At 48.7% G+C, this 20,709-nt stretch overlaps 2 protein-coding genes across 2 annotated transcripts in view; both read left to right on the forward strand.

Moving 5' to 3' along the window:
• Positions 1-20,709, forward strand: part of TMEM138 (transmembrane protein 138) — a 92,301-nt gene that overhangs the window by 71,454 nt on the left and 138 nt on the right. The window lies entirely within an intron of this gene.
• Positions 1-20,709, forward strand: part of DAGLA (diacylglycerol lipase alpha) — a 54,345-nt gene that overhangs the window by 2,131 nt on the left and 31,505 nt on the right. The window contains exon 2 of the mRNA XM_068194434.1: positions 420-509. The gene's annotated coding sequence lies outside the window, so the exon portion shown is untranslated. The remainder of the gene's footprint in view (positions 1-419; positions 510-20,709) is intronic.

Genomic DNA, 20,709 nt, shown 5'->3' on the forward strand with positions numbered 1-20,709 from the left:
TCAGGATTTATGGCTTGTGTGCCTTAGAAATTTTTCCTTAAAGTGGCATAATCCTGGTTTTTGGGGGGTCTTTTCCAGGCAGCTGGAAGGATGTAGGGAGGAGAAGTGTTCAGCTTGGAGGGTGTAAAGCTCAGGAAGCTGCTCAGCTTTGGATGGTGAAGAGTTTGGAGAAGCTTCCAGTCATTCCCAGGCCCTGCTGTCATTTATGAAACTTCCTTGAACTAAACCAGCAGGAATTCTCTTCTGTCCCAAACATCCCTGTCCTGTCTAAAGGCTTTTTTTTGCGGGGGGAATTAAGCCTTTATACCTCCCCTAGACCACACAGCTTTATTTTGGGGAGCCTGCACCCTGCTTTTCCTCCCTTCCCTTTCCATCTTTCCCAAATAGATGACCCTTGGTTCCACCTCTGCTCCCTACAGTGATCCAGCTGATGAATGAGAACATCCCGAGCTGGACTGAGCCCTGGAGTTGGAGGAATTTCCAGTTAAAGACGCAGCAGTTGAGATGGGGTGAGTGAAACTATTTTAATCTGCTCTTGGGGCTTCTGGGCTGGAGTTTTTCAGGAGCTGGGAGCGGATGAAAGTAGCCTTTGTGCCATGGGAAGTGTGACAAATGGACTTTTGTGGGATCTGTGGAGAGCGCCGGGATGTTTCTTCCTGCTGGGATAGATGGGAGTCAATCAGGCTCTTCATTCCAGGCCAGTTGGAGCTGATGTTTTTGTTATTTTATACATGATACTGTTCATTTAGGTGTGTTTCTATACCTTATTGTGTGGATTTTTAAGGAGAAATCAGAGAAAAAAATCCTTGAAAATTTGCCAGGTGCAGCACCTGTCCAGCTTGGAACTTTGAAAATGGAAGAAATTAGAATGGTCTTCCAGGTTTTGGTGAAAAGTGGGAAAGTTTGCCCTGCTGAGGAATATGCTGCCCTGAAATACAGACAAAAATGCTGCCGGACCCTAGAAGGGATTTTGGATAGAGGAAGTAATTCCCACAGAGTTTCAGGAAAAATGTGCTCTGTACCTTCAGGCATTTCTTCTTCTTCCTTTTATTTCCTTTCTCCCCTCCATTACCTCTGGATCTCTTTGGAAAGATGAAATAAAAAAGCTTTGGATTATTTTCCTCTTCCTTGTAGCAGGAGCTGGAAATTTGCATGGCAGGCAGAGACTGTCAAGAATTCTGCCCCGGGCTCTTAATCCGGGGGTTTCTTCTTTAACTCAAATCCTTCCTTAACTGCCCTTGTGCTCCAGCAGATCCCTGAAAATCCTCATCCTGCCCCATCCATTGGCATTCCTCCCTCTCTTTGAGATGACTTCTGAGCTCCTCTTCAAAGATTTGTGGAATTGCATGAAAATTCCTGGCTTTTTGTTCCCTTCCAGCTGAGATTTTGGTTCCTGCATGTTCCCTTGGTGTGGAATTAAAACAAGTGGGTTCCTCAGGGATGGCTTTGAGCTCAATAGAAATTTTTCCCTGCAATTAGGATACAAGATATAATTTACAGCCTTCAATTCCAAGTTTTCCTGGTGTTTTTCACTTGCCATTTCATTCGGAGTCAGTGGCAAATATCCCAGTGCAACTCACACATAGCCATCAGTAAATATGGGAATGCCACCTTAAATGAGCATTTTCCACTACTTTTTTCCTCTGGAACATGTTTCCTTGGGATTTCTTGGCCTGGAGGTTTTGTCATCCCCACAGACCTGAGTGATCCTGATTTTACATCCAAGCAGGCTGCAGGACAGAATCCTTATCCTTGTTCTTTTGGAATAAAATGCTGAATCCCTCAGGCCACCTTAAAACATTTGAACTGGATAATGGGAAGAAACAGGAAAATTCAGGACATTCCTATTATAGTTCAGTGCAGCAAATAGAAAATGGGGAGGTTGGGATGGAATTCAGCCCTTCCTTCCCTGAAAGGTGCTTTTCTTCCCTGGAAGGTTCCTATTTGGATGTGTCCTGCTGCTCCATGTCTGCTGGAAGTTGGAATTTCCACAGCTCTGCATCCTTTGGGATGAAATTTATTATTCTGTCATGGCTTGTCTTTGCAGCCCAGATCCCTGGTGTTGACACAGCCTGGATGTATTTTTGGAATATGGATTTCAGCTCCAAACTGGGAGCCTCTGGAGGCTTGGCTTTTCCCATTGGGTCTGCTAAATGATCCTGCAAATTGGTGCTGTTTTCTCCTGTGGGAAATGAACTGTTTCACCTCCCAGAAAATCAGAACAAGGCAGGTGCTGCTTGGGAGCTTCCAGCATCTCAGCCAGCTGGGGATTGTCCTGAAAAAAAAAAAGTTTATCCTGTTCTGCTTGGATCCCTTGATTAGAATCCTGGAATGGTTTGGGTTGGAAGGGGCCTTAAAATTCACCCTCTATCCCAGGTTACTCCAAGCCCCATCCAAGCTGGCCTTGGGCACTTCCATGGATCCACAACTTTCCTGGGCACCCTCTTTCTTGGTGATATCCAGATTTTATAAATGTTGTTCATTTACCTCTGGGCCACGTTGGAAGCACGTTCCCCTTTTTGTGACTCCGGGTTTTTTCCGTTTTTTTTTTCCGGCTGATTCAGTTGTTTGTCACCATCTCCATGGCACCAGAGCATCCGCTAATGACAACGAGCATTTCCCTAAATGAGAGCATTCAGGGATGAACTGGATTTTTCCTTGGAGAGGGGAAAACAAATGCCCTGTCAGAGAAAGGAGAAAAACTTCCCATAAAAGCAGGAATTTGTGATTTGTGCTGTTCACTTTCTTCCCTGGATAGAGTAGGGAATAAGGGAAAATTTGGAAAATTTCCTGGAGAGATTGTGTGCTCTCTGGGATTGCTCTTTCCTCTACTTTTGTCAGTTCTCCCTTGTTTTCTAGTGGAAAAAGAGGCATCCATGTTCCAAAACTGGAAGGATTAGAGCTTTCCTCAAAATTCACTGACAAATCCAGGGGCAAAATTCCCTTTCCCTTTGTGGAATTGTGGTGTTAAAACTTCTGTGGGAAGCCACAGGCTGCTTTGTCTGGAAAACCTTTTTCCCTCTAAATTTTGTGGCTATTCCTGGATCAATGTGTTGCTTTTGGAAAAGAGTCTTTTGGCCCTTAAAAAAAAAAAAAAGGGGATCATATTTTCTCCCTGAGCTCGTTTGAACACCTCCAATGCCATAATCAAATTTAACTCAGTAGGAAATGGGCACATCCCCAAATGCAGTGTTATCCATGGTTATTCCAAGGCCTGATAGAGCCTGAGATAAAGGGATTTGTTGCATGTAACTCTTTGCCTTATGGAATCCCAGCTGGCAAGGAGAATTTCGGGACTCTCTGGGGCCTTGCTCTGACTTTGTGTTCCCCTTGGATGAGGGCGGAGGAATGAGGAGAGGCGAGCTGAGAGGTGGGAAGCACGTGGGAAGCTGCAGAAAATGCTCAGGAATGGGCGGCTGAGTAAGTGTGGAGCCTCCTGGGAATACTGGCAGAGTTGGTGAAATTCCCTTGTGAGGTGGGGAGCAGGAATTTGGGGAGGGAAATCAGGAGCATGCCGAAGTTGGAAGTTTCTCTGTTATCTAATGTGTGAGTTTGCAGGATGTGTTTCATCATGGAGAAAAGGAGGATTGGGGGAACTTCTCATTCCCTACACCTCCATGACTGGATGTGGGAGCCAGGTGGGATTGGCCTCTTCTCCCAACAAATGACAGGAGGAAGCGGCCTCAAGTTGCATCAGGGGAGGTTTAGGTTGGATATTGGGAATATTTCTTCATGGAAGGGGTTGGAAGCATCATCACTGGATGATGCTGCCCAGGGTAGCAGGGGCTGGTGGAGTCCCCATTCCTGGAGGGATTTAAAATCCATGTGGATGTGATGTTTGGAGACATGAGTTAGGGGGTTGATTGTTGGATTTGATGATCCTAAAAGTTTTTTCCAGCCTTTACAATTCCATGATTCTCTATGTGCAGGCTCGGCTCCTGAGGGGTTTGATGTTCCCAACTCTTCTCATGTCCTTCATACCATAACCCATGTTTTGTGTCCATGGATTTGCTGGCTCCTTGCACGTTTGTTCCCTGGAATGGCTTGGAACCCTGCTTTCCAGCCATTTCTGGGTAGGAACTCCAAGGATTCTCACATTTAGCCTTGATTCTTTGGGACACACAAGGTTTAGTTTGGTCCTCAGGGGGATGATCCTGCCAGATTTTCCTTCTCTTGTGGGGGTGACAAGACAGGGAAGTGAACTTTTGGAATTGCGACATCTGCAAGCCCAGTAAGGGCTCGTGGTTCCGAGTTTTTGGGATACACTGAGGGGATTCAGGCAGTGGAACTGATCCGAGGTGGCTTTTAATGACTCCGGGCTCACCCAAATCCTTCTGGCTCAGGAGAGCGGAAGGGAATGCGCTGTGTTTGTTCACTGGATGCTCATCCCAAGGGTCGGATTAGTTCAGCGTTCCGTGGCAGCTCCAACCGGGTGGACGAGGTGCTGGGGAGGTGTCACCTGGGCAAGCTGAGGAGGAGGCGGAGTCACCCAAGGGAACGTGGGAATCTCTCCAACACTGAGGATCCTGGACTGTCCTCAGCCAATTATCCTCTTAAAACCTTGGGATGTTGTGCAATGGACAAGTCAATCGTAGGATATTCCAAGTTGGAAGGGACCCACAGGGATCACTGGAATCCAGCTTCTGTTGTCCTTGGTGTTCCCAGCTGCCATTGTGTTTATTCTGTTGTTTTCCAGATGCTCTCCTATTTTTTCTTTCCTTGTTAACTCTTAATTGATCAACACTTGGAAGTAAGATGTGGATTGAGGAGAGCAAGAGGCACTTCCCACTGCTAAGAAATGAGGCTTCTCATTCCAGGAAAGCCTAGACTGGGGGGGTTTGGGAAACCAGATGGAATGGGAAGAACATCCTGGTTCCTGCTCCTGTAGCTGCAGGATTTTGCTTTGTGTGTGCCAGAGCTGCGAAATGCTGCCCTTTGGAGTGCAAAAAGCGTGGAAGGGTGTGGTCGGAACAATCCGGAACTTTTTCACCTGAAAGCACCTGATTTATGACACCAAAATCCCAGTGTTAACATGGATTTGTTTGGCGAACCGCTCGGCTCTGAGTTCCCTGGGGCTGGGCCAAAACACTCCCTCCTGCCTGGCATGGAAAACACAGCCCTGGAGCCTCCTCTCCGGAGCACAAGGGCTCAACATTCCTGAAAAACAGTGAGTTGGCCTTTCCCTTCTTCCAGCAGGTGCTGTTTGATTAAACCTTTAGAGAAGTTTTTGGGTGGAGAGTGGGAGCAAATTCCCTTTTCCTTCTGGAATGCTTTCACCATTCCAGTGTGTCAGGGCCTGGAAGTTTTACATGGATAGAATGAAAGCAGATGGATCTTCTGCCTCAGTGTCCAGAGGTAAAAGGTGTTGTGCCAGAGGGTGCGATACTGGAATTCCTGGTTGTCCAGGCCTGGAGAAGCGGGAGATCCTGTTCCCAGACAACGTGACCATTTGTTGCTCTGTACTTTAGACAGCTCTCCTGGTCTTTGCTCAGCTCCTTACACCTGACTGCAAGGGTTTCCCAAGGAATTTGCATTTCAAATTGGAGTTTTTGTTGAAACTCTGTTTTTTTTTAGGGAGAAAAAGCAACAAATCCCATTAGGAGAGGGGAAAAGGGGTGGCCCTTGGGGCTGTGGCTGCTGCTCCCTGAGGAGAAATGAGAGAAGTGTCCTTTTACCTTTCCCAGTATTTACAGTATTCCAGCTGCTGAGGCTCCATTAGACATTGCTGCTCTTGGAAAAGGAGATGATGTTGGAAGTTCTCATGTTCCTATGGGAACAGGGATTTGCAAGGCTTGGAGTTCTCATTTTTAAGATTTGTCAGGAAAGGTAGGAAAGGGATTTAATTTCTGACTTAAATGGGAAACCAAGATTCCTTCTCTCCCAGTTGGCTCCTGACGCCAAGCTTTACCATTCCAGGCTGCTCTGTGGCCTTGGAGTTAATTACAAGTTGGATAAGGAGATGCCCGAATCCGCCCTGCTGTTATTTTGCTGACTCAGAGCTCCTTTTTTTAGGGAGGGGGGCAGCAAAAAGACCACCCTGGATTCCAGATGCTTGTGGAGCAGGGTTAGGAACCCCTTTGGGATGAGTTTTCCAGGCTAAGCTATTCCTGAATCTGCTTTTCCCACCTCCTTGGAAGTAGATAAGATATTCAGGACAGAGAAATCTGGTTTCTTTTTTCCCAGTGCAGCTGTTGTTTAAGTAGCTCCCAAGGAATATGGGACTTTGCCCAGTACTGTCTGCATGCCGCTTCCTGGGAATATCGCCCCGTGTGTGTTCAGGAAGGTTGGGGGAAATTCAGGAAAACAGCTGCGTTGTGTGAGGGAAGAGTAATTGCAGTCCCAAAGTTCACTTAGAAAATTGAAACGGGAAAAAGATGAGAGGTCACAGTTAAGGAAGAACTGTGCTTTTTAAACAAGTTTCCAGGCAAATCCAATGGAAAACGGGCACCTGCTGTGGAATGGGGCCTGGGTTTCGGTGTGTTGGGATCCTGACTGAGGCAGCTGTGCAGTTTTTTTCCCTGTGGGAGCTTCCCAAGGGTTCTTCTGCCACTGCACCATGGCTGGGTTGTGGTCAGCGCATCTGGGACTCTTGCCTGAGGGATCCAATCCCTTAATTTTTCATAAATCTGGGATTTGGGACTTCTGCCTGAAGGTTGTCATCCCTTATTTTGTAACAATGGGGTTGTCTTTTTTTTTTCCCCTAAATTTGGATTTTCCATTAATTAGTAGCTGTTATTAATTATGACTTGGTACTTTAATACTTCAGTTTTCCATGTTTCCAATGCTGTAGAGTGGAATTTGAATTCATCCATCCCTTTGGAGGGCAGGGAAGTTTCAGCTCTCTGGTTAAAGGGGAGCTCTGTCTTCCTTGGAGCCTTTTTCCTTGGAACTATTTTGGGAACATGATTTCATCTTCCTCCTGGAGCGGGGGAAAAGCCCACCCCAAAAACGTGGGGGATTCAGAGCTTCTGTTCTTCCCTGCAGAAAATCACGGAATTGTGCCTCAGATTTCCCTGAAATGGGGGTGTTGGATCGTTGTAGGAGGGAAAAGGGGTGAGTTGTGTGCTGCTGGTGGACGGATCTGTGCTCTCCAGAGGTCATTCCTTGCTGGCAGCCCGGAGCAGGAATGGGATTCCTGGGTGCTGGCAGCTGAGGGAGGGGTGTTAAAGAGGCAGCTCCTGCTGGTCTCTTCCAGTGATTCCAACCCCTTCCCTCCTTGTTTTCTCTTGGATGTTTACCTCTGGATTCTTTGGCTCCCATCCTGGTAATGCTAAATCCTGTGGTGGACTTGGGAAGAGCTGGATGAGGGTGGAGGTGAGATTTTATCCCAACACATTTCAGAGCCTGGATTGTCCTTCCCCCTCCCCCTGCTGCTTTCCTGGTGGAAACACAGAATCTTTCCATTTTGCTGTGTTGTCTCCTTCCTGGTTTATCGGGGAGAGAGGGAAGAAAGGATGTGTGGGCCACTGGTGCTGGAATTTAAAACCTCCTCATGGAAGGGGACAGGGTCATCCCAGTGTCCTTTTTCCCTTTTCCAGCTTCAGACTGGCAGCTGGAACACCTTGAAAATTCCAGCCAGGAAATCATGTAACGAGGGGAGAATTATTCCTAGTGTCATTCCTTAACCTGATTCCCTTACTCCAGAAGGATAATTTGATCTTTTGCTGGACACTGATCCCAGCTGGGAGCAACGAATATGGTGGAGGGAGGAAGAAACCTGTGGGCATGGAGTTTTTCCAGCTTAAGGAATGCTTGGGTTCATCCTATGCTGGACAATTCCAGGCTGGATGCTGGAGCTGTATATTCCCCGGGTCTGTCTGTTCCGCTGTTTGTCTCTTTGCAGTGAAAATAAAATCATTCAATATCCATGGGACCTTTATAAATCCTTAAATATCCATGGGAGGTTGCAAAAATGGGAATGTCAGCAATTGAAGACATCGACTGATTTCTTTTTTCCTCACTGGAGAAGGTGTGTTGTCTGTAGAATGTGGAAATGGCTGTCAGGAACATGGCTGGGAAGGTGTGTGAGAAGCTCCTGGAATGCTGGGGGCTGTTAGGAGCGCTCAAGAGATCCCTTCTCCAAGAGACCTTTGGAATTCTCTTGGTATTTTGAATAAAAAAGCCATCTGACAAGTCAGATGACAAGTGACACTTGAGTTGTGCCAGAGGAAGTTTTAGGTTGGATATTAGAGAAAATTCCTTCATGGAAAGGGTTGCAAAGCATTGGAGCAGGCTCCAGTGGTGGAATCCCCATTCCTGGAAGGATTTAAAATCTGCATGGATGTGGCACTTGGGACAGTAGTGGTGGCCTTGGCATTGCTGGGGAATGTTGGACTGGATGGTCTGGAGCGCTTTTCCAACCTGAACAATTCCATGATCCGTTTGTCTGTGCTGTTGGACACGCAGGAGGTCTCAGCCTGGCATTTGAGGACAATTTGCTTCTCCCGTGGGCTGTGTGATCCCAAAACATCTCCACAAGGATGCTGGTAAAATTCCTCTTATTCCTTATCAAAAAGACTGGGAATATTTTCCCTTGCTGCCTGGAAAGGAACTGTAGGAGATCTCAGCTTGTGCCTGTGCTCAGAATTTAAGGCTGAAGGAAGGAACTGAGGCAAAAAGAGGCACAGGACTGGGATAGAGAAGAGTTGGACCTGGGCAGGGATAATTCCTGATCCTTCAGAGCTTAATTATTATTCTTTAATCAACTGTGTTAATTACAATATCATATTGCTCTCGGGTCTCTGAGCTCTGATCAGGGATGAGGATGTGAACTGAAAAAGATGGAATAAAGGAATTTTTTTCTGGCTTTGGAAGTTCACTTGCCCCAACAATAACGGAATGAGTCACCAAACCCCAACTCTGGTGCCTGTGATCTCTTCCCAGTTGATTAGAACATTCCCACCAAAAGCTCTTCCAGGCATTTCTTTTTGAAGCTTAATTGAAAACGCTCTGGATGATTGGATACTTCATGGTTAATTATAAGATAATTAAAGGAAAGCAGGGAAAATCCACACCTGGACAAATCCTGCAGAAGGAACCTCTGCAAAGGCACTCAGTTTAATTACCAGGGTGGCCACGCATTGCCTCAGGAATGAGAGGAAAAAGGAATTTCTTTTCCAGCGGCCTCAAACTGGTTGGGCTGGGAGCCAGGGACTTGTCCTGAAGTAGATCCCAATGAACAGCATTTTTCCTTATAATCCTGTTAGGATTAGAAATTCAAGTGTGAAATTCATTTGGAATTCATGTCTGCTGGAGGAGGGGAAATCAATTGCAAAATACATCCCTGTGGTGTTGGAGCAGGGATCCTTCCCATTTTCTGAGGATTACCAACTTCCCTGGACAAGATTTGAGCTCAGTTTGTCTTTGGAAAAATGGAATTGCTTTCCTTTGCTTTCCAAAAGCTGCAGAGGTATTGAGTTCAGTAGAGAGGGATTGGGATCACCTGGCCATGATCCAGGATGTCCAGCAGCCAGGTGTGAAATCCAGGTACAGCCCTGAGGATGATCCCCCTGGGACGTGCTGCAGGAAAGGTGATGTTTTTCCTGTTCAATTCAGACATGGATTGAGGACAGGCTGGGATTGCTGGGAATGTTCAGCCTGGACAAGAGAAGGCTCCAGGTAGACCTTGGAGCTTCTTCCAGAGCCTAAAGGGGTTCCAGGAGAGCTGGAGAGGGACTTGGGACAAGGGCCTGGAGTGACAGGACACTGGGAATGGCTTCCCACTGCCAGAGGGCAGGGATAGGTGGGATATTGGGAAGAGATGCTTCCCAGTGTGGACAGCAAGGCCCTGGAATGGATTTCCCAGAGAAGCTGTGGTTGCCCCATAGCCTGGAAGCATCCAAGACCAGGTTGGACAGGGTTTGGAGCAACCTGGGATAGTGCAAGGTGTCTTTGCCCATGGCAGGGGCTGGCTGGAATGGGATGAGTTCAAGGTCCCTTCCTACCCAAGCCATCTGGAATTAGGGATTGTTTTAGGAGGAGCACATTCATCTCATTTTCAGGACCCTCCTATCTATATTTTAGGAATCACGTGGTTGATTTAGGTTCTGGATCATCTCTTGCTGCTTCTGAGTACCTCCTACCATAGTCTGGCATTCCCCAACTCTGGAGCTGGTGCATTCCCACATGTGGCCCGTTCATCTTTTCTGCTCCCCGTTCGCTTGGGAAGGATTGTTCCTGGTTTTCTGTGGCATAACCAAGTGTTAGGAACAGTCAGTTCCAATCTGTGCCGTTCAGTTCGTGCCTGCACAGCTCCTTGGAGCCAAGGAATGCTTTTCCAGGGATTTCTTCGGCTGTAGCTCCGCTCTTGTCACGTGGACTCTCTGCTTCTGCCTCGCCTCCTTTCACCTCCCTCTTGTCTGGCTTTTCCAAATGAATTCTGGAGCTGGTGGCTGAGAGGGCAGGGACAGTGTCCCTGGAGTCACAAATTTCCAAGCTCCTTTCAAGCTCTGCTGAAGGGCTCGCCGATAACGAGGGAAAGTGAAGAGGGTATGGAAACGTGGAGAGTGGTGGTAACAGGAAGAAAAATCCCAGAATTGTTTGGGTTGGAAGGGATCTGGAATGTGATCCAGTTCCATCCCCCAGCCATGGGCAGGGACACCCTCCACTAGCCCAGATTGCTCCAAGCCCCAGCCAAGCTGGCCTTGGACACTTCCAGGGATGGAGCAGCCACAGCTCCTCTGGAAATTCAGGGTCTCCTCGCCCTCACAGGGAAGAATTTCTTGCCAATATCCCGTCTAATTCCACCCTGTGGCAGTGAGAAGCCATTCCCATTGTCCTGTCATTTCATGCCTTTATCCAAAGTCCCTCTCCAACAATCTTGGAGTCTCTTCAGGCACTGGAAGAAGCTCCAACATCTCCTTGGAGCCTTCCCTTCTCCAGGCTGAGCAAGGCCATTGTATCAAGGAGACACCAGGAGTGTCAGTAGGGGAATAAGCATGGAAACAGGAGGAGATTCCTGGTGCCATGGCTGCAGCCAGGAATGTGTGGCCGTGCTTCCTGTGGCGCCGAGTTTGCTGGGTATCAGAGTGTAGATATGGGAATCAGCAGTTCCCACTCCAGGATCTGTGGTGATGAATCCACAGGGAGAAACAGGCACAAAGAATCTGTGTCAGCAGGAAAAAGTTGGAGTAAATATGTGTGAGTAATTCCAGAAGTCAGAGCTGGAAAACCTGTAGAAATTGAGGAGATGTAAAGCTGCCTTATGGAATTAAATAATTCCTGAGCTTGAAACTAAATCCCTGTCTCCTGGCTCTCCCTGGGGAGCAGTGGGCAGGGCTGGATCCCTGCTGGGGAGGGATGGGTGTTGTGGCTGCCAGGAGAGCACAGATCCCGAGGGCCTGGAGAAACTGTGGATCAGCTCCACGTGCAGGCTGTGGGTGGTGAGGAGGAGGGATGTGTGTGCTGGGATTTGGAAATGCACCTCCTGGAGTGTCCAAGGAGAAGGGAATGTGGAAAAATAAATGTATTTTAGGCTTAAATATGACACAGGATCAGGGAAGCCTGGGCTTGATTAATCCTTGCTTACATAAGCAAAAGAAAAAGAGGATTCCTGCTTTCCATCACAAATCTGAGATTCGGGAAGAGTCTGGAGGGTTCAGCTTGGCAGGATTCAGCCCAGGATTGCAGTTCTAGGTTGCTTGGTTGTCATTAGGGAAGCGCTGGATGGGTAAGAATTCCTAGGAAAAGGAGAAGGAAGCATTTGGTCTGTTGGTGGTTTGGAGAGGTGTGGGACCAGTGCTGTTTGTTCCCTGTGGTGATTCCAACATCTTCATCCCAAGCACCAGGTGGAGGAAAAGCAGGCTGGTAAGTCCCAGGATTTGATTTCCACGGGGTGGCAATTTGGGACTTAGTTCCATAAACTTGGGAGAGAGTTGGAGCTGCATGAGAATTGGTGCTGGACTGTCGGTGGTTTTCCATGTGCTCTTCCTCGGTGAGCTCCATGTTCCTAATGGACAATGGGCCTTTTTGGGATGGGATGAGAGAGGAGCTGCTGGGGTATGAAAGGAGGGAGCTGTTCTGAGGGTCTCCATGGGGACTGGAATTTTGGGGTCCTGCAGCACTGGAAGAGGTGATTTATTCTTAGGAGCAAGCACTGATGCAGGAAAAGTTTTCCCAAGCTGTCATTTGGGTGAGCTGGAATCTGCCTCTCCTTTTCTCATTCCCTCACTCCTTCCCTGCTCCTGGTTTCTTTGGATTTGCACTGTAATTAGCAGTTTTATGGGAGCTGGGGCAGAGCTGGCAGCTTCCTTTAGAAAATAGTTCTCCAAGTGGGAATAAAGCAGGATTCTTCTGCTGGGAATGCTCAGCCCGATGGTTTCTTTTACTACCAGGGCTATTCCCATGCATTGAGGTGGAAGCCACGGGATGGGAGGGCAGAACCACATTTCTTGGGAAGCTGCAGCTGGAAATCCAGAGTTAGGCTTGAAATGTTCCCTTTGAGCTTAGGAAAAAGGGAAAGAGGATGTTGTCCATGTCCATATCCAAGCCAAGAACATTTCCGGGCTGAAATTCCCACTTCTCTGCTGTTGTGCATTTAAAATTCCCTCTTGTACAGGTGTTCCCCAGACAGGACTTTGGTGTTTGATCCTTGCTTCCAGGGTAAACATGGAAGTAAAAGTGGATACATTCAGTGTGGAAAGAATCCCTTGGATAGCAGCAATCCTTTGGATGCTAGTGATTAGTTCACAGGATCTTGCTGGAAAAACATTAATTCAGGGTTGATTTTTTTAATCCATAAATATTCCTGTAGGTTCTGGTTTGTCAAATGAGATTGCAGAAATAACTAATTGCAGGATATCCTGATGTTGGTTTTGTTTTCACTGAAGGCTAGGAAAAATCTGGAACTGGGGCCAAGAAGCAGATTGTGCTTAATAAGGTGCAAGATTGACGCTTTCCAAGATATTGGAAAGTGGGAATCTGGGAGTGTTTGGGGAGTTACAGGAAAAGGCAAAGCACAGACATGGCCTTTTCAGGGAACTCACAGTATTCGAGAATATTCCCTCTTGAACATACTCCCACAGGATGAGGTCCTCAAATAGGCTGTTGGTGGCTTCCACTGGAATTTTCATTGGACTTTGGGAAGTATGACCTCCATGACCTCTTTGCAGGCTGTTTTCTAGCAATGTGGGATATAGGCATGTCCTCAGCAAAGGAAACAAGCAGGGACACAGTGAGGGAAATAAACAGGCAGCATCAGAAAAATGGGAATAGGTCATGTCCAGGTCAGGTTTAGGCTGTTTGAAGCCATTCCCAAAGCTTTTTGAGCCTGGAAGTGTCACAGATCCAGGATCCCTGTTTAATGAGGACAAATTGTATTGAGAAAAGACGCATTTGGGTTTCGATTCCCAAAAAACCTTTCCAGATGGCCCTGATTCCCAGCATTTTTGACTTGCAGCTGGGCATGTACCTACCTAACCACTTAGTCATGGAATATGAGAAGAGGAAAACTCCTGAGATAAGCTGTGGGATGCGATACAGAAAAAAGGCTAAATTGGGAATGCTAGTGAGCAGGGAGTGGAGTAAGAAGCTGGAGGCCCTGGAATTCTACATGTCCCTCTACGTGTGTCCCTCTTTTCCCCTCAGGGCCAGGAGGGAGGGAAATAATTACTCCTTTAAATTCCTTAGAATCATTCTTGGGAGATGAGCAGAGCCAGCATTCCCTCCTATGCCGGCAGATGCACGTGGAGGGAACCTCTCCCTGACGATTCCCATGGCTCCGGAGCCTGGAGCCGCCTCTCCGGATGCGCTTCTCCTCTCTAGCACATTTGTGGGGAGGGGGGAGCAGGGAAGGAGTGCCAAGGAATGGTGTTGACCACACAGTTTTCCCGAGTTTGGCAGGGATTTTGTGTTCTCCCACTTCTTTCGCTCTCCTCGTGTTGGCAGCGGTGGTCCCGGCGCCGCTCCCGGTGGCTTTCCCTGCATGTGACTCATCCCCAGGGAATTCCTGAAGCAATGAGTCAAGTTATTGGGAAAACTGTTTGCCCACTAGTGTAAACTAGGGAGCCAAGAAGCTGCTTGCAGGAGGGGAGAGAGGCAATTCCTTTTGGGAATGACTGGGCTTCTCCTCCCTCTTCCCGAAGGCATCACTTCCAGATGTGCCAGAGCAGGGATGTGCCTCTGAATTCAATATCTCACCTGGATTTTTGCTCCTTCTGCTTTTTTTTCTGCCTTTTTGAAAAGGAGGCTGAGCTGATAAGCATTCCAGGGTGGAGTAAACTGTCAGGAATTTGCCAGGATTGTAGAGGAAAATAGCTTTTCCTAAAGAAATGAGGCTCCATCCAAAATGCTCCTTGTGTAATTACTGGTCACCTCTTGGATTTGCCCTGGCTGGCTTCATCCAGCCCTTGGAGTTTTGGCTATAAATAACTCAGAGGCCATGTGCTTTCCAACCAGGAATTACCAAGTTCTGTGTGTAGCTGTGGGATATTCCAACAAAACCAAGGACCGGTGATTCCCAGTAAATATATCTAGGGAGCTGTTGTTCCACACCTGGGAGCAGGTTTGGGATGCTGGAAGCATTTATTACTGTATCCATCACCTCATCCAGGTATTCCTTTTGCATTCCCTGCCCCATTCCAGCCAAGCTTTCCTTGTTGTAGGGGATTTTATTCCCCTGTAGAACATGGAGTTATATTTCAAATCCCAAATTAATTGGAATTTATTACATTTTCCCCCCTGGCAACTTGGCCGTTATTTTTGCTGGAGCTTGGAGTGGTCGGGAAGCTGCCCGTGGGCTCTGCTGGCACAAACTGTGGGTGGAAGTGCGGAGCTGCCGGCATTGAGACAAGGATTGGGGGTTGTTTTTAACTCCATTCCTGGCAGCACACTGGGATTGTGTGTGACAGTTCCTTCTCCACTCCCAGATTCCTGAAAAAGTGGTGGCTTCCCTTGTTTCTTGGCCAGGTGTTTGTGCTGGCTTTGGATTTTCCATAAGCTGATGAGTCTGGATCTCTGGAGTTAAGGTGTGCTCTTGTCGAGGTCAAGGAGAAAAGTCCTGGGAATCTTGGAAGTGTGAGTGAGGCTTTTCCATCCCTTTCCAAGCATCATCCTCCCTTTCATTTGGGAGGCTGGAATGTCTCACAGTGATCCCTGCCTTTATGGACTTATCCCTACAAACCTCTTCCTTTATGCCCAGGGATGGTTGCTGAGGTCTGGAATTAATAAAGCCCTGTGGATTCTTCACCAAGGGGGTCATGGAAGTGCTGGAGCATGTCCAGGGAAGGGTTTGGAGCACAAGGGAAAAATGAGGATCAGGAGGGATCTTCTCACTCTCCATAAATCCCTGACAGGAGGGTGGAGTCAGGTGCGATCAGGCTCTGCTCCCAGGGAATAAGTGGCAGGATGAGAGGAAATGGCCTCAAATTGCACCAGGGGAGGTTTAGGTTGGATATTAGAGAAAATTCCTCAATGGAAAAGGTTTTAAAGCATTGGAGCAGGCTCCAGTGGTGGAGCCATCCCTGGAGGGGTTTAAAAGCTATGTGGATGTGGCACCTGGGGACATGGGATAGAGGTGGCCTTGGAAGTGCTGAAGGAGTGGTTGAACTCAATCTTGGAGGGCTTTTCCAGCCTTCATGGTGATGCTATGGACAAATCCCGGCCCATGGGATGGTGCAAGGATGTCACTGGATATCCAGTGGGGAGAACCATTGGGATGTGCAGTGTCACTGGTTTGTAGGACTGGGATCCCTGGGAACAGTCTCAGAACTAGTCCTAGTTATTCAGAGGCGGTGCATTCCAAAGTGGAGAATTTCCTTGTTTCTCTTTGATTCAGTGAATCCCTTATTCTGCTTTTAACTGGGAACAAGTGCTGGGAGTGGCACCTTTGGGATTTGCCCATCCTCTTGCACGAAATCCATTAGGGTTTGCAAGATAGTCCCATTTTTCCTGAAAACTGCTGCCGTCAAGTCCATGCCAAGGAGATGCATTCTGGAGTCTTCCTTATGAAAAATTAATCATTCCCAATGTAACAGAAAGGAGATGTCATGCATATTTGAGGGAAATGTGGGATTCATGAGACCTGTTTCTACCCAGGGCAGAAGAGTGTTTGGAGTTGAGGAAAAAGGGGATGGATTTAACCAAGGAGAACATTCACCTTGATGTGTTTATGGCAAAGGGGCTTTGGGAAGGAGTCTGAAGGAGGAATGAGGCGGGATGGAGATGGATCAGTGCTGGGCCAACTGGGAAGTGGTTACACCAATGTTGTGTCCATCACCACTGCAGTTACAGGGAATTTATTCCAGGATTTCAGGGTTAAACTGGTGGGCCAAACAGGTAAGTTGTTGTTCCCTGTGTTTTGAAGGTCGGTTGAATCTCAGTTTTGGGAATTTGTGTCAGTGGGCAGTGCTGGAGATCCAAGCTGATCCCATTAGTTCTGTCCTGATGACATTGTGGAGGTGATTGTGGTGCCACGGCCTTATCCTGAGGGAGCCACATCCAAAGTGTGCCAAGCCACAGGAGGCTGTTCGAACCTTTCCTGTCTCCAAGCTTCATTCCCTGGCTTTGCCGCTGACTCATTTTATTCCATTCTCCTTGGAAAATGGGAGATTATCAAGGAGACTCTTCAAAGTAGCCATGAAGATATCCAAAAATTCTAATCCCCATTGATTTTTGCCAGTGATCTCTGCCTGGGATTTTCTTTAAAAATATGGCTCTTAAATGTTCCATAAATCCATGGAATATTCCTTAAAGTAGGGGTCTGTTCCCTTAATCACCTCCAGCGAGAGCAGAGCTCTCACAGGCTTCCGGCAGCTGCTGTGCCTTCTTCCCCCTGGGAAGAGCTGTCCCTGCAGTTCCTGCAGGCACTGCTTGCAGCAGATACTTCCTGCCTCTTGGAAAAGGCAGAAAGGACTCACCCTCCTTTGGTGCCATGGAATTTGTCCCCTCTTGGTATTCAGTCCTGGAATGGTTTGGTTTAGAAAGGACATGGAATGCTTGCTCATCCCATTCTATCCTCTGCTGTGGACAAGGACACCTCCCACTATCCCAGGTTGCTCCAAGCTTTGTCCAGCCTGGACTTGTCACTTCCAGGTTTGAGGCAGCTACAGCATCTCTGGGAAACCCATTCCAGGGCTTCACCACTCTGACAGGGAAGGTTTTCTTCCCAATATTGGATCCAAACCCACATCATGTCAATGGGAAGCCATGCCCCCTTGTCATGTCCCTCCACGCCCTATTCCAAAGGCTCTTTCCAGCTCTCTTGGAGGCCCTTAGGCACTGGAAGAGGCTCTAAGGCTCCCTGAAGCCTTCTCTCTGGGCTGAGCCATGTCAGCTCTCCCAGCCTGGCTCCAGAGCAGAGCTGCTCCATGCAAATTCCTCTGGCCAGCTTCAGGACATTCTGTATAGATATAACCCATCCCCCTTCTCCCTGGAAGGCAAGAACAATTCCCAGATTGTAATAAACCAACTCAGAAACAGAAAGAGCCTCATTTAAAACCCTTCAGAACAGCTGGACGGGGCCCGATGGGGTTGGTTCCAAGCTGGAATTGATGATTTCCGTCAAGTCCAGTAAGTGCTTGGTGGGAGCAAGAGGGTTGTGGGAGCTGCAAGGGAATGATCCAGTCTGGAGTGGGAAGCCCGTATTCCATATGGCACATGTTGGGGAGGGAAGGAAGTATTTGGGGTGACTTGATGGGACCACAGTTGTGTTGGTTAGGGAAGTGAACTGTCTGTTATCCTGCAGAATGAAAAAGCAGGATGCAGCATCCATGCTGTGCCCTCAAGACAGGTGTCTCCAGCACCTGGACAAGGTGACCTGGATGTGCTCTCAGGGAGAAGGGAAGCACCTCTGCTCTGGAGCAGAAAATCACTCCTGAGGAAAAGCTGCTGTGAGAGGTGGCAGGACACAAAGCTCCTTTGGCTTTGGTTTTCCTGTTGCATTTCCCAGGAAGTTGAGCTGGGAGCTGGCAAGCCTGGGCTTGAACTTCCCAGCAGGACAGCAGGTTGGGACATTCCTGGGGAATATGGTGACATTTTAGCAAGGGAAAGGGATCCTGGAAGGGGCAGCATTCCAGGACATGGTGCTGGATTTCTGTGGAACAACAGAGGGCTCTGTCCTTTAGCGACACCTGGAACCATCCACCGAGACCTACAAATCCATTTTTTTTGGTGAATTCTGTAGCCCTGAGCAGTGAAGGCAAACATCTGGCTTATTTTGAGATAATTTCCTTGGCTGAGTCACCCAGGAGGACTCTGGAATTTGCAGAGGCCAGCTGGAAGAGGGTGCTGGCAGAGATGAGATGGGATTGCTTTGTCATACCTGGGTCTTGCGAAAGTGCCATCAGGTGCCTGAGGGAAAAGGTGTAGGGAAGGAATATTGGGATAACAGGGCTTCCTCCATGCAGACATCCCCAGGGATCTGGCAGAGGGAGAAAAAACTCCCAGCAGATCCGATTTCAGCCTGGGTTTGGCCTCCCATATTTTGCTCTGAACAGCAGGAGTTTGGGAACCAGGGGAGGTTTTGGGGTGATGGAAGTGGGAATCCTGAGTTAGCCTGTGGATGCAGGGATGGGGAATTGCGGGGGGCTGTGAACCTTTGGATGCAGGGATGGAGAATTACAAGGGGTTGTGGATTCAGGGATGGGGAATTGCAAGGTGTTGTAAGCATGTGGATGCAGGATTGGAAATTTGCAGGGGGTTGTGAGCCTATGGATGCAGGAATGGAGAATTGCAGGGAGTTGTGAACCTGTGGATGCAGGGATGAGCAATTGCAGGGATGGGGATTTGCAGGGGGTTGTGAGCCTGTGGATGCAGGGATGGGGAATTACAGAGGTTTGTGAACCTTTGGATATAGGGATAGGGAATTGCAGGGGATTGTGAGCCTGTGGATGCAGGGATGAGGATTGCAGGGGGTTGGAGCATTGGGCTGTGTGGGTGCCTCGGGAATCTTCGATTCTGGGAGCTTGGAGCAATTCCTGCCTGGATTTGGGTGGAGGGAGTGGGTGACTCTGGGGGTGTTGCTGTGGTGTGGGTGGGTTCCTGGCATGCAGGATCCAGGCACAGCCTTTTTCCTTCAGCTTTATTTCCTGGTGTACTTCTCCCTAAGGAGGCTCATGTCAGATGGGATGGGCTGTTGGATTAGCCTAAGTCTCCGAGGTTTAGCTGGAATGTTGTCTCACTAGCGTTTTTCTCCCTTGCTCTTTTCCTTAAGCCTTTCCCTACAGACAGCTAATTCTCCCCTTCCCCCACATCCTGTCATAGCCCAGAGCATGTCACAAGGAATTAACGGCTGGAAAGGCCGGGAGAGACTCCTCTGGAACAGTCTCTCCTTTCTGTGCCTAGGGTGGCCCCCTCTGTGTGTCCCTTTTGTGTCCCATCCAAGTCCCCTCCCCCGGCCATTCGCTGGAGAGTCCATGGCCAGGAGCCTTTCCCAGCCCGATGCCGTGGCTGTGTCCGAGGGCTCCCGGCAGCGCTCCCGGTTTCTCGGTGGGAAGAGGGAGGAGGTTTGTGCCGCTCGAGGGTTTTCCTCCTCTCCTGGCTCTGCATCTCTGACAGCATCGCCCGCTCTCGCTCCCAGTCCTCCTTCCCACAATCCACGTACAATCTCCTCAGAATAGGGATGATGTCACTTCCTTCCAGAGGGTGCTGGGGGGTGTGGAAGGGGGGAGTCACGACCTCTGGCTCTCGGCATTCCCGGTGGATAAATGAGGTGCAGGGAGGGAGTTGCTCTGAGGATGATGCCCGGCTCTGTCGGCAGGCAGATCCCAGTTCCCACGCCGTGCTTCCCTTTGCCGAGTGGGATTTTCAATGGCTGCAGGAAGAGTTTGCTGTTCCCTCCTGAGCTTGTGATGCCTGTTTCCCTGGATATGCACTTTTCCTGAAATCCCCTTCTGGGAGAGAAGGATGCGCAGCGGCTGGACCTCATGCCATGTAAGATTCCTGCTTCCCTAGATCTTGCCCGGCTCTGAGGGGACTCCTTGTGCATGTGCTTCCCTTATTTCAGTGTTGGGAGCTTGGGGCTGCTTGTACTGGGATTCAGCTTTCAAGATCCTGGGAATGTTTGGCTCTTTGCAGCAGTTTTAGGGACAGTGTGAGGGTTCTTGCTGTCGCAGAGCCAGGGTCAGTGGTCTCAGGGCTCTTTGCACTCCAGCCTTCCGGTTCCTCCCAGTTCCTCTGCTGGATCGTATCTTCAGCATCTTAAAACACAGTTCCTGGGATATGCTGTGCTGGGATGAAGCTGAAGAGTCCTCACAGTGAGAGCTTTTTCTGGTGGGTTTTCTAGTCTCAGGCCTTCCATCATCTCCCTCCTTTCCAAAGCAGGGGCAAAGCCCTGAAGCTCCTAGTTTAAATTGAGGAACAAATTGGGAATGTTCCTGCCCTGGGAGCCTGGTAAGTGGAGTGACAGTTCCACAGTGAGTATTCCCATATGTGACAATGAGTGACAGGCTTCTCTGCTCTGTCCCCATCTGTTGCTGTGGATAAGGAATCCACATTGGATATTTGTTGCTGTCATTGATATCCTGCTTCTCAAACTGGGAGAGGGTGGTGGGAACTGGGAGAGCCCAACTGGAGGGGTGAAAGAGTTCCGGAAAGCGCGTTGGTGGGATGCAGCCGAGGGATGATGACGGGAACGGAGCTGAGCTGGGAAGTGCTGGAGGTGTATCCAGGGTTTGTGATATCCCAGCTATCCTGGGTGGTGAATGACAGGCACAATGGGGCTGGGAGGGAGTCTCCAGATGGCCAGAGGAGTGAAGGTAGAGCTGGAATGTACCC

Source organism: Anomalospiza imberbis, chromosome 6 (assembly GCF_031753505.1).
Source record: "Anomalospiza imberbis isolate Cuckoo-Finch-1a 21T00152 chromosome 6, ASM3175350v1, whole genome shotgun sequence".
Lineage (NCBI taxonomy): Eukaryota > Metazoa > Chordata > Aves > Passeriformes > Viduidae > Anomalospiza > Anomalospiza imberbis.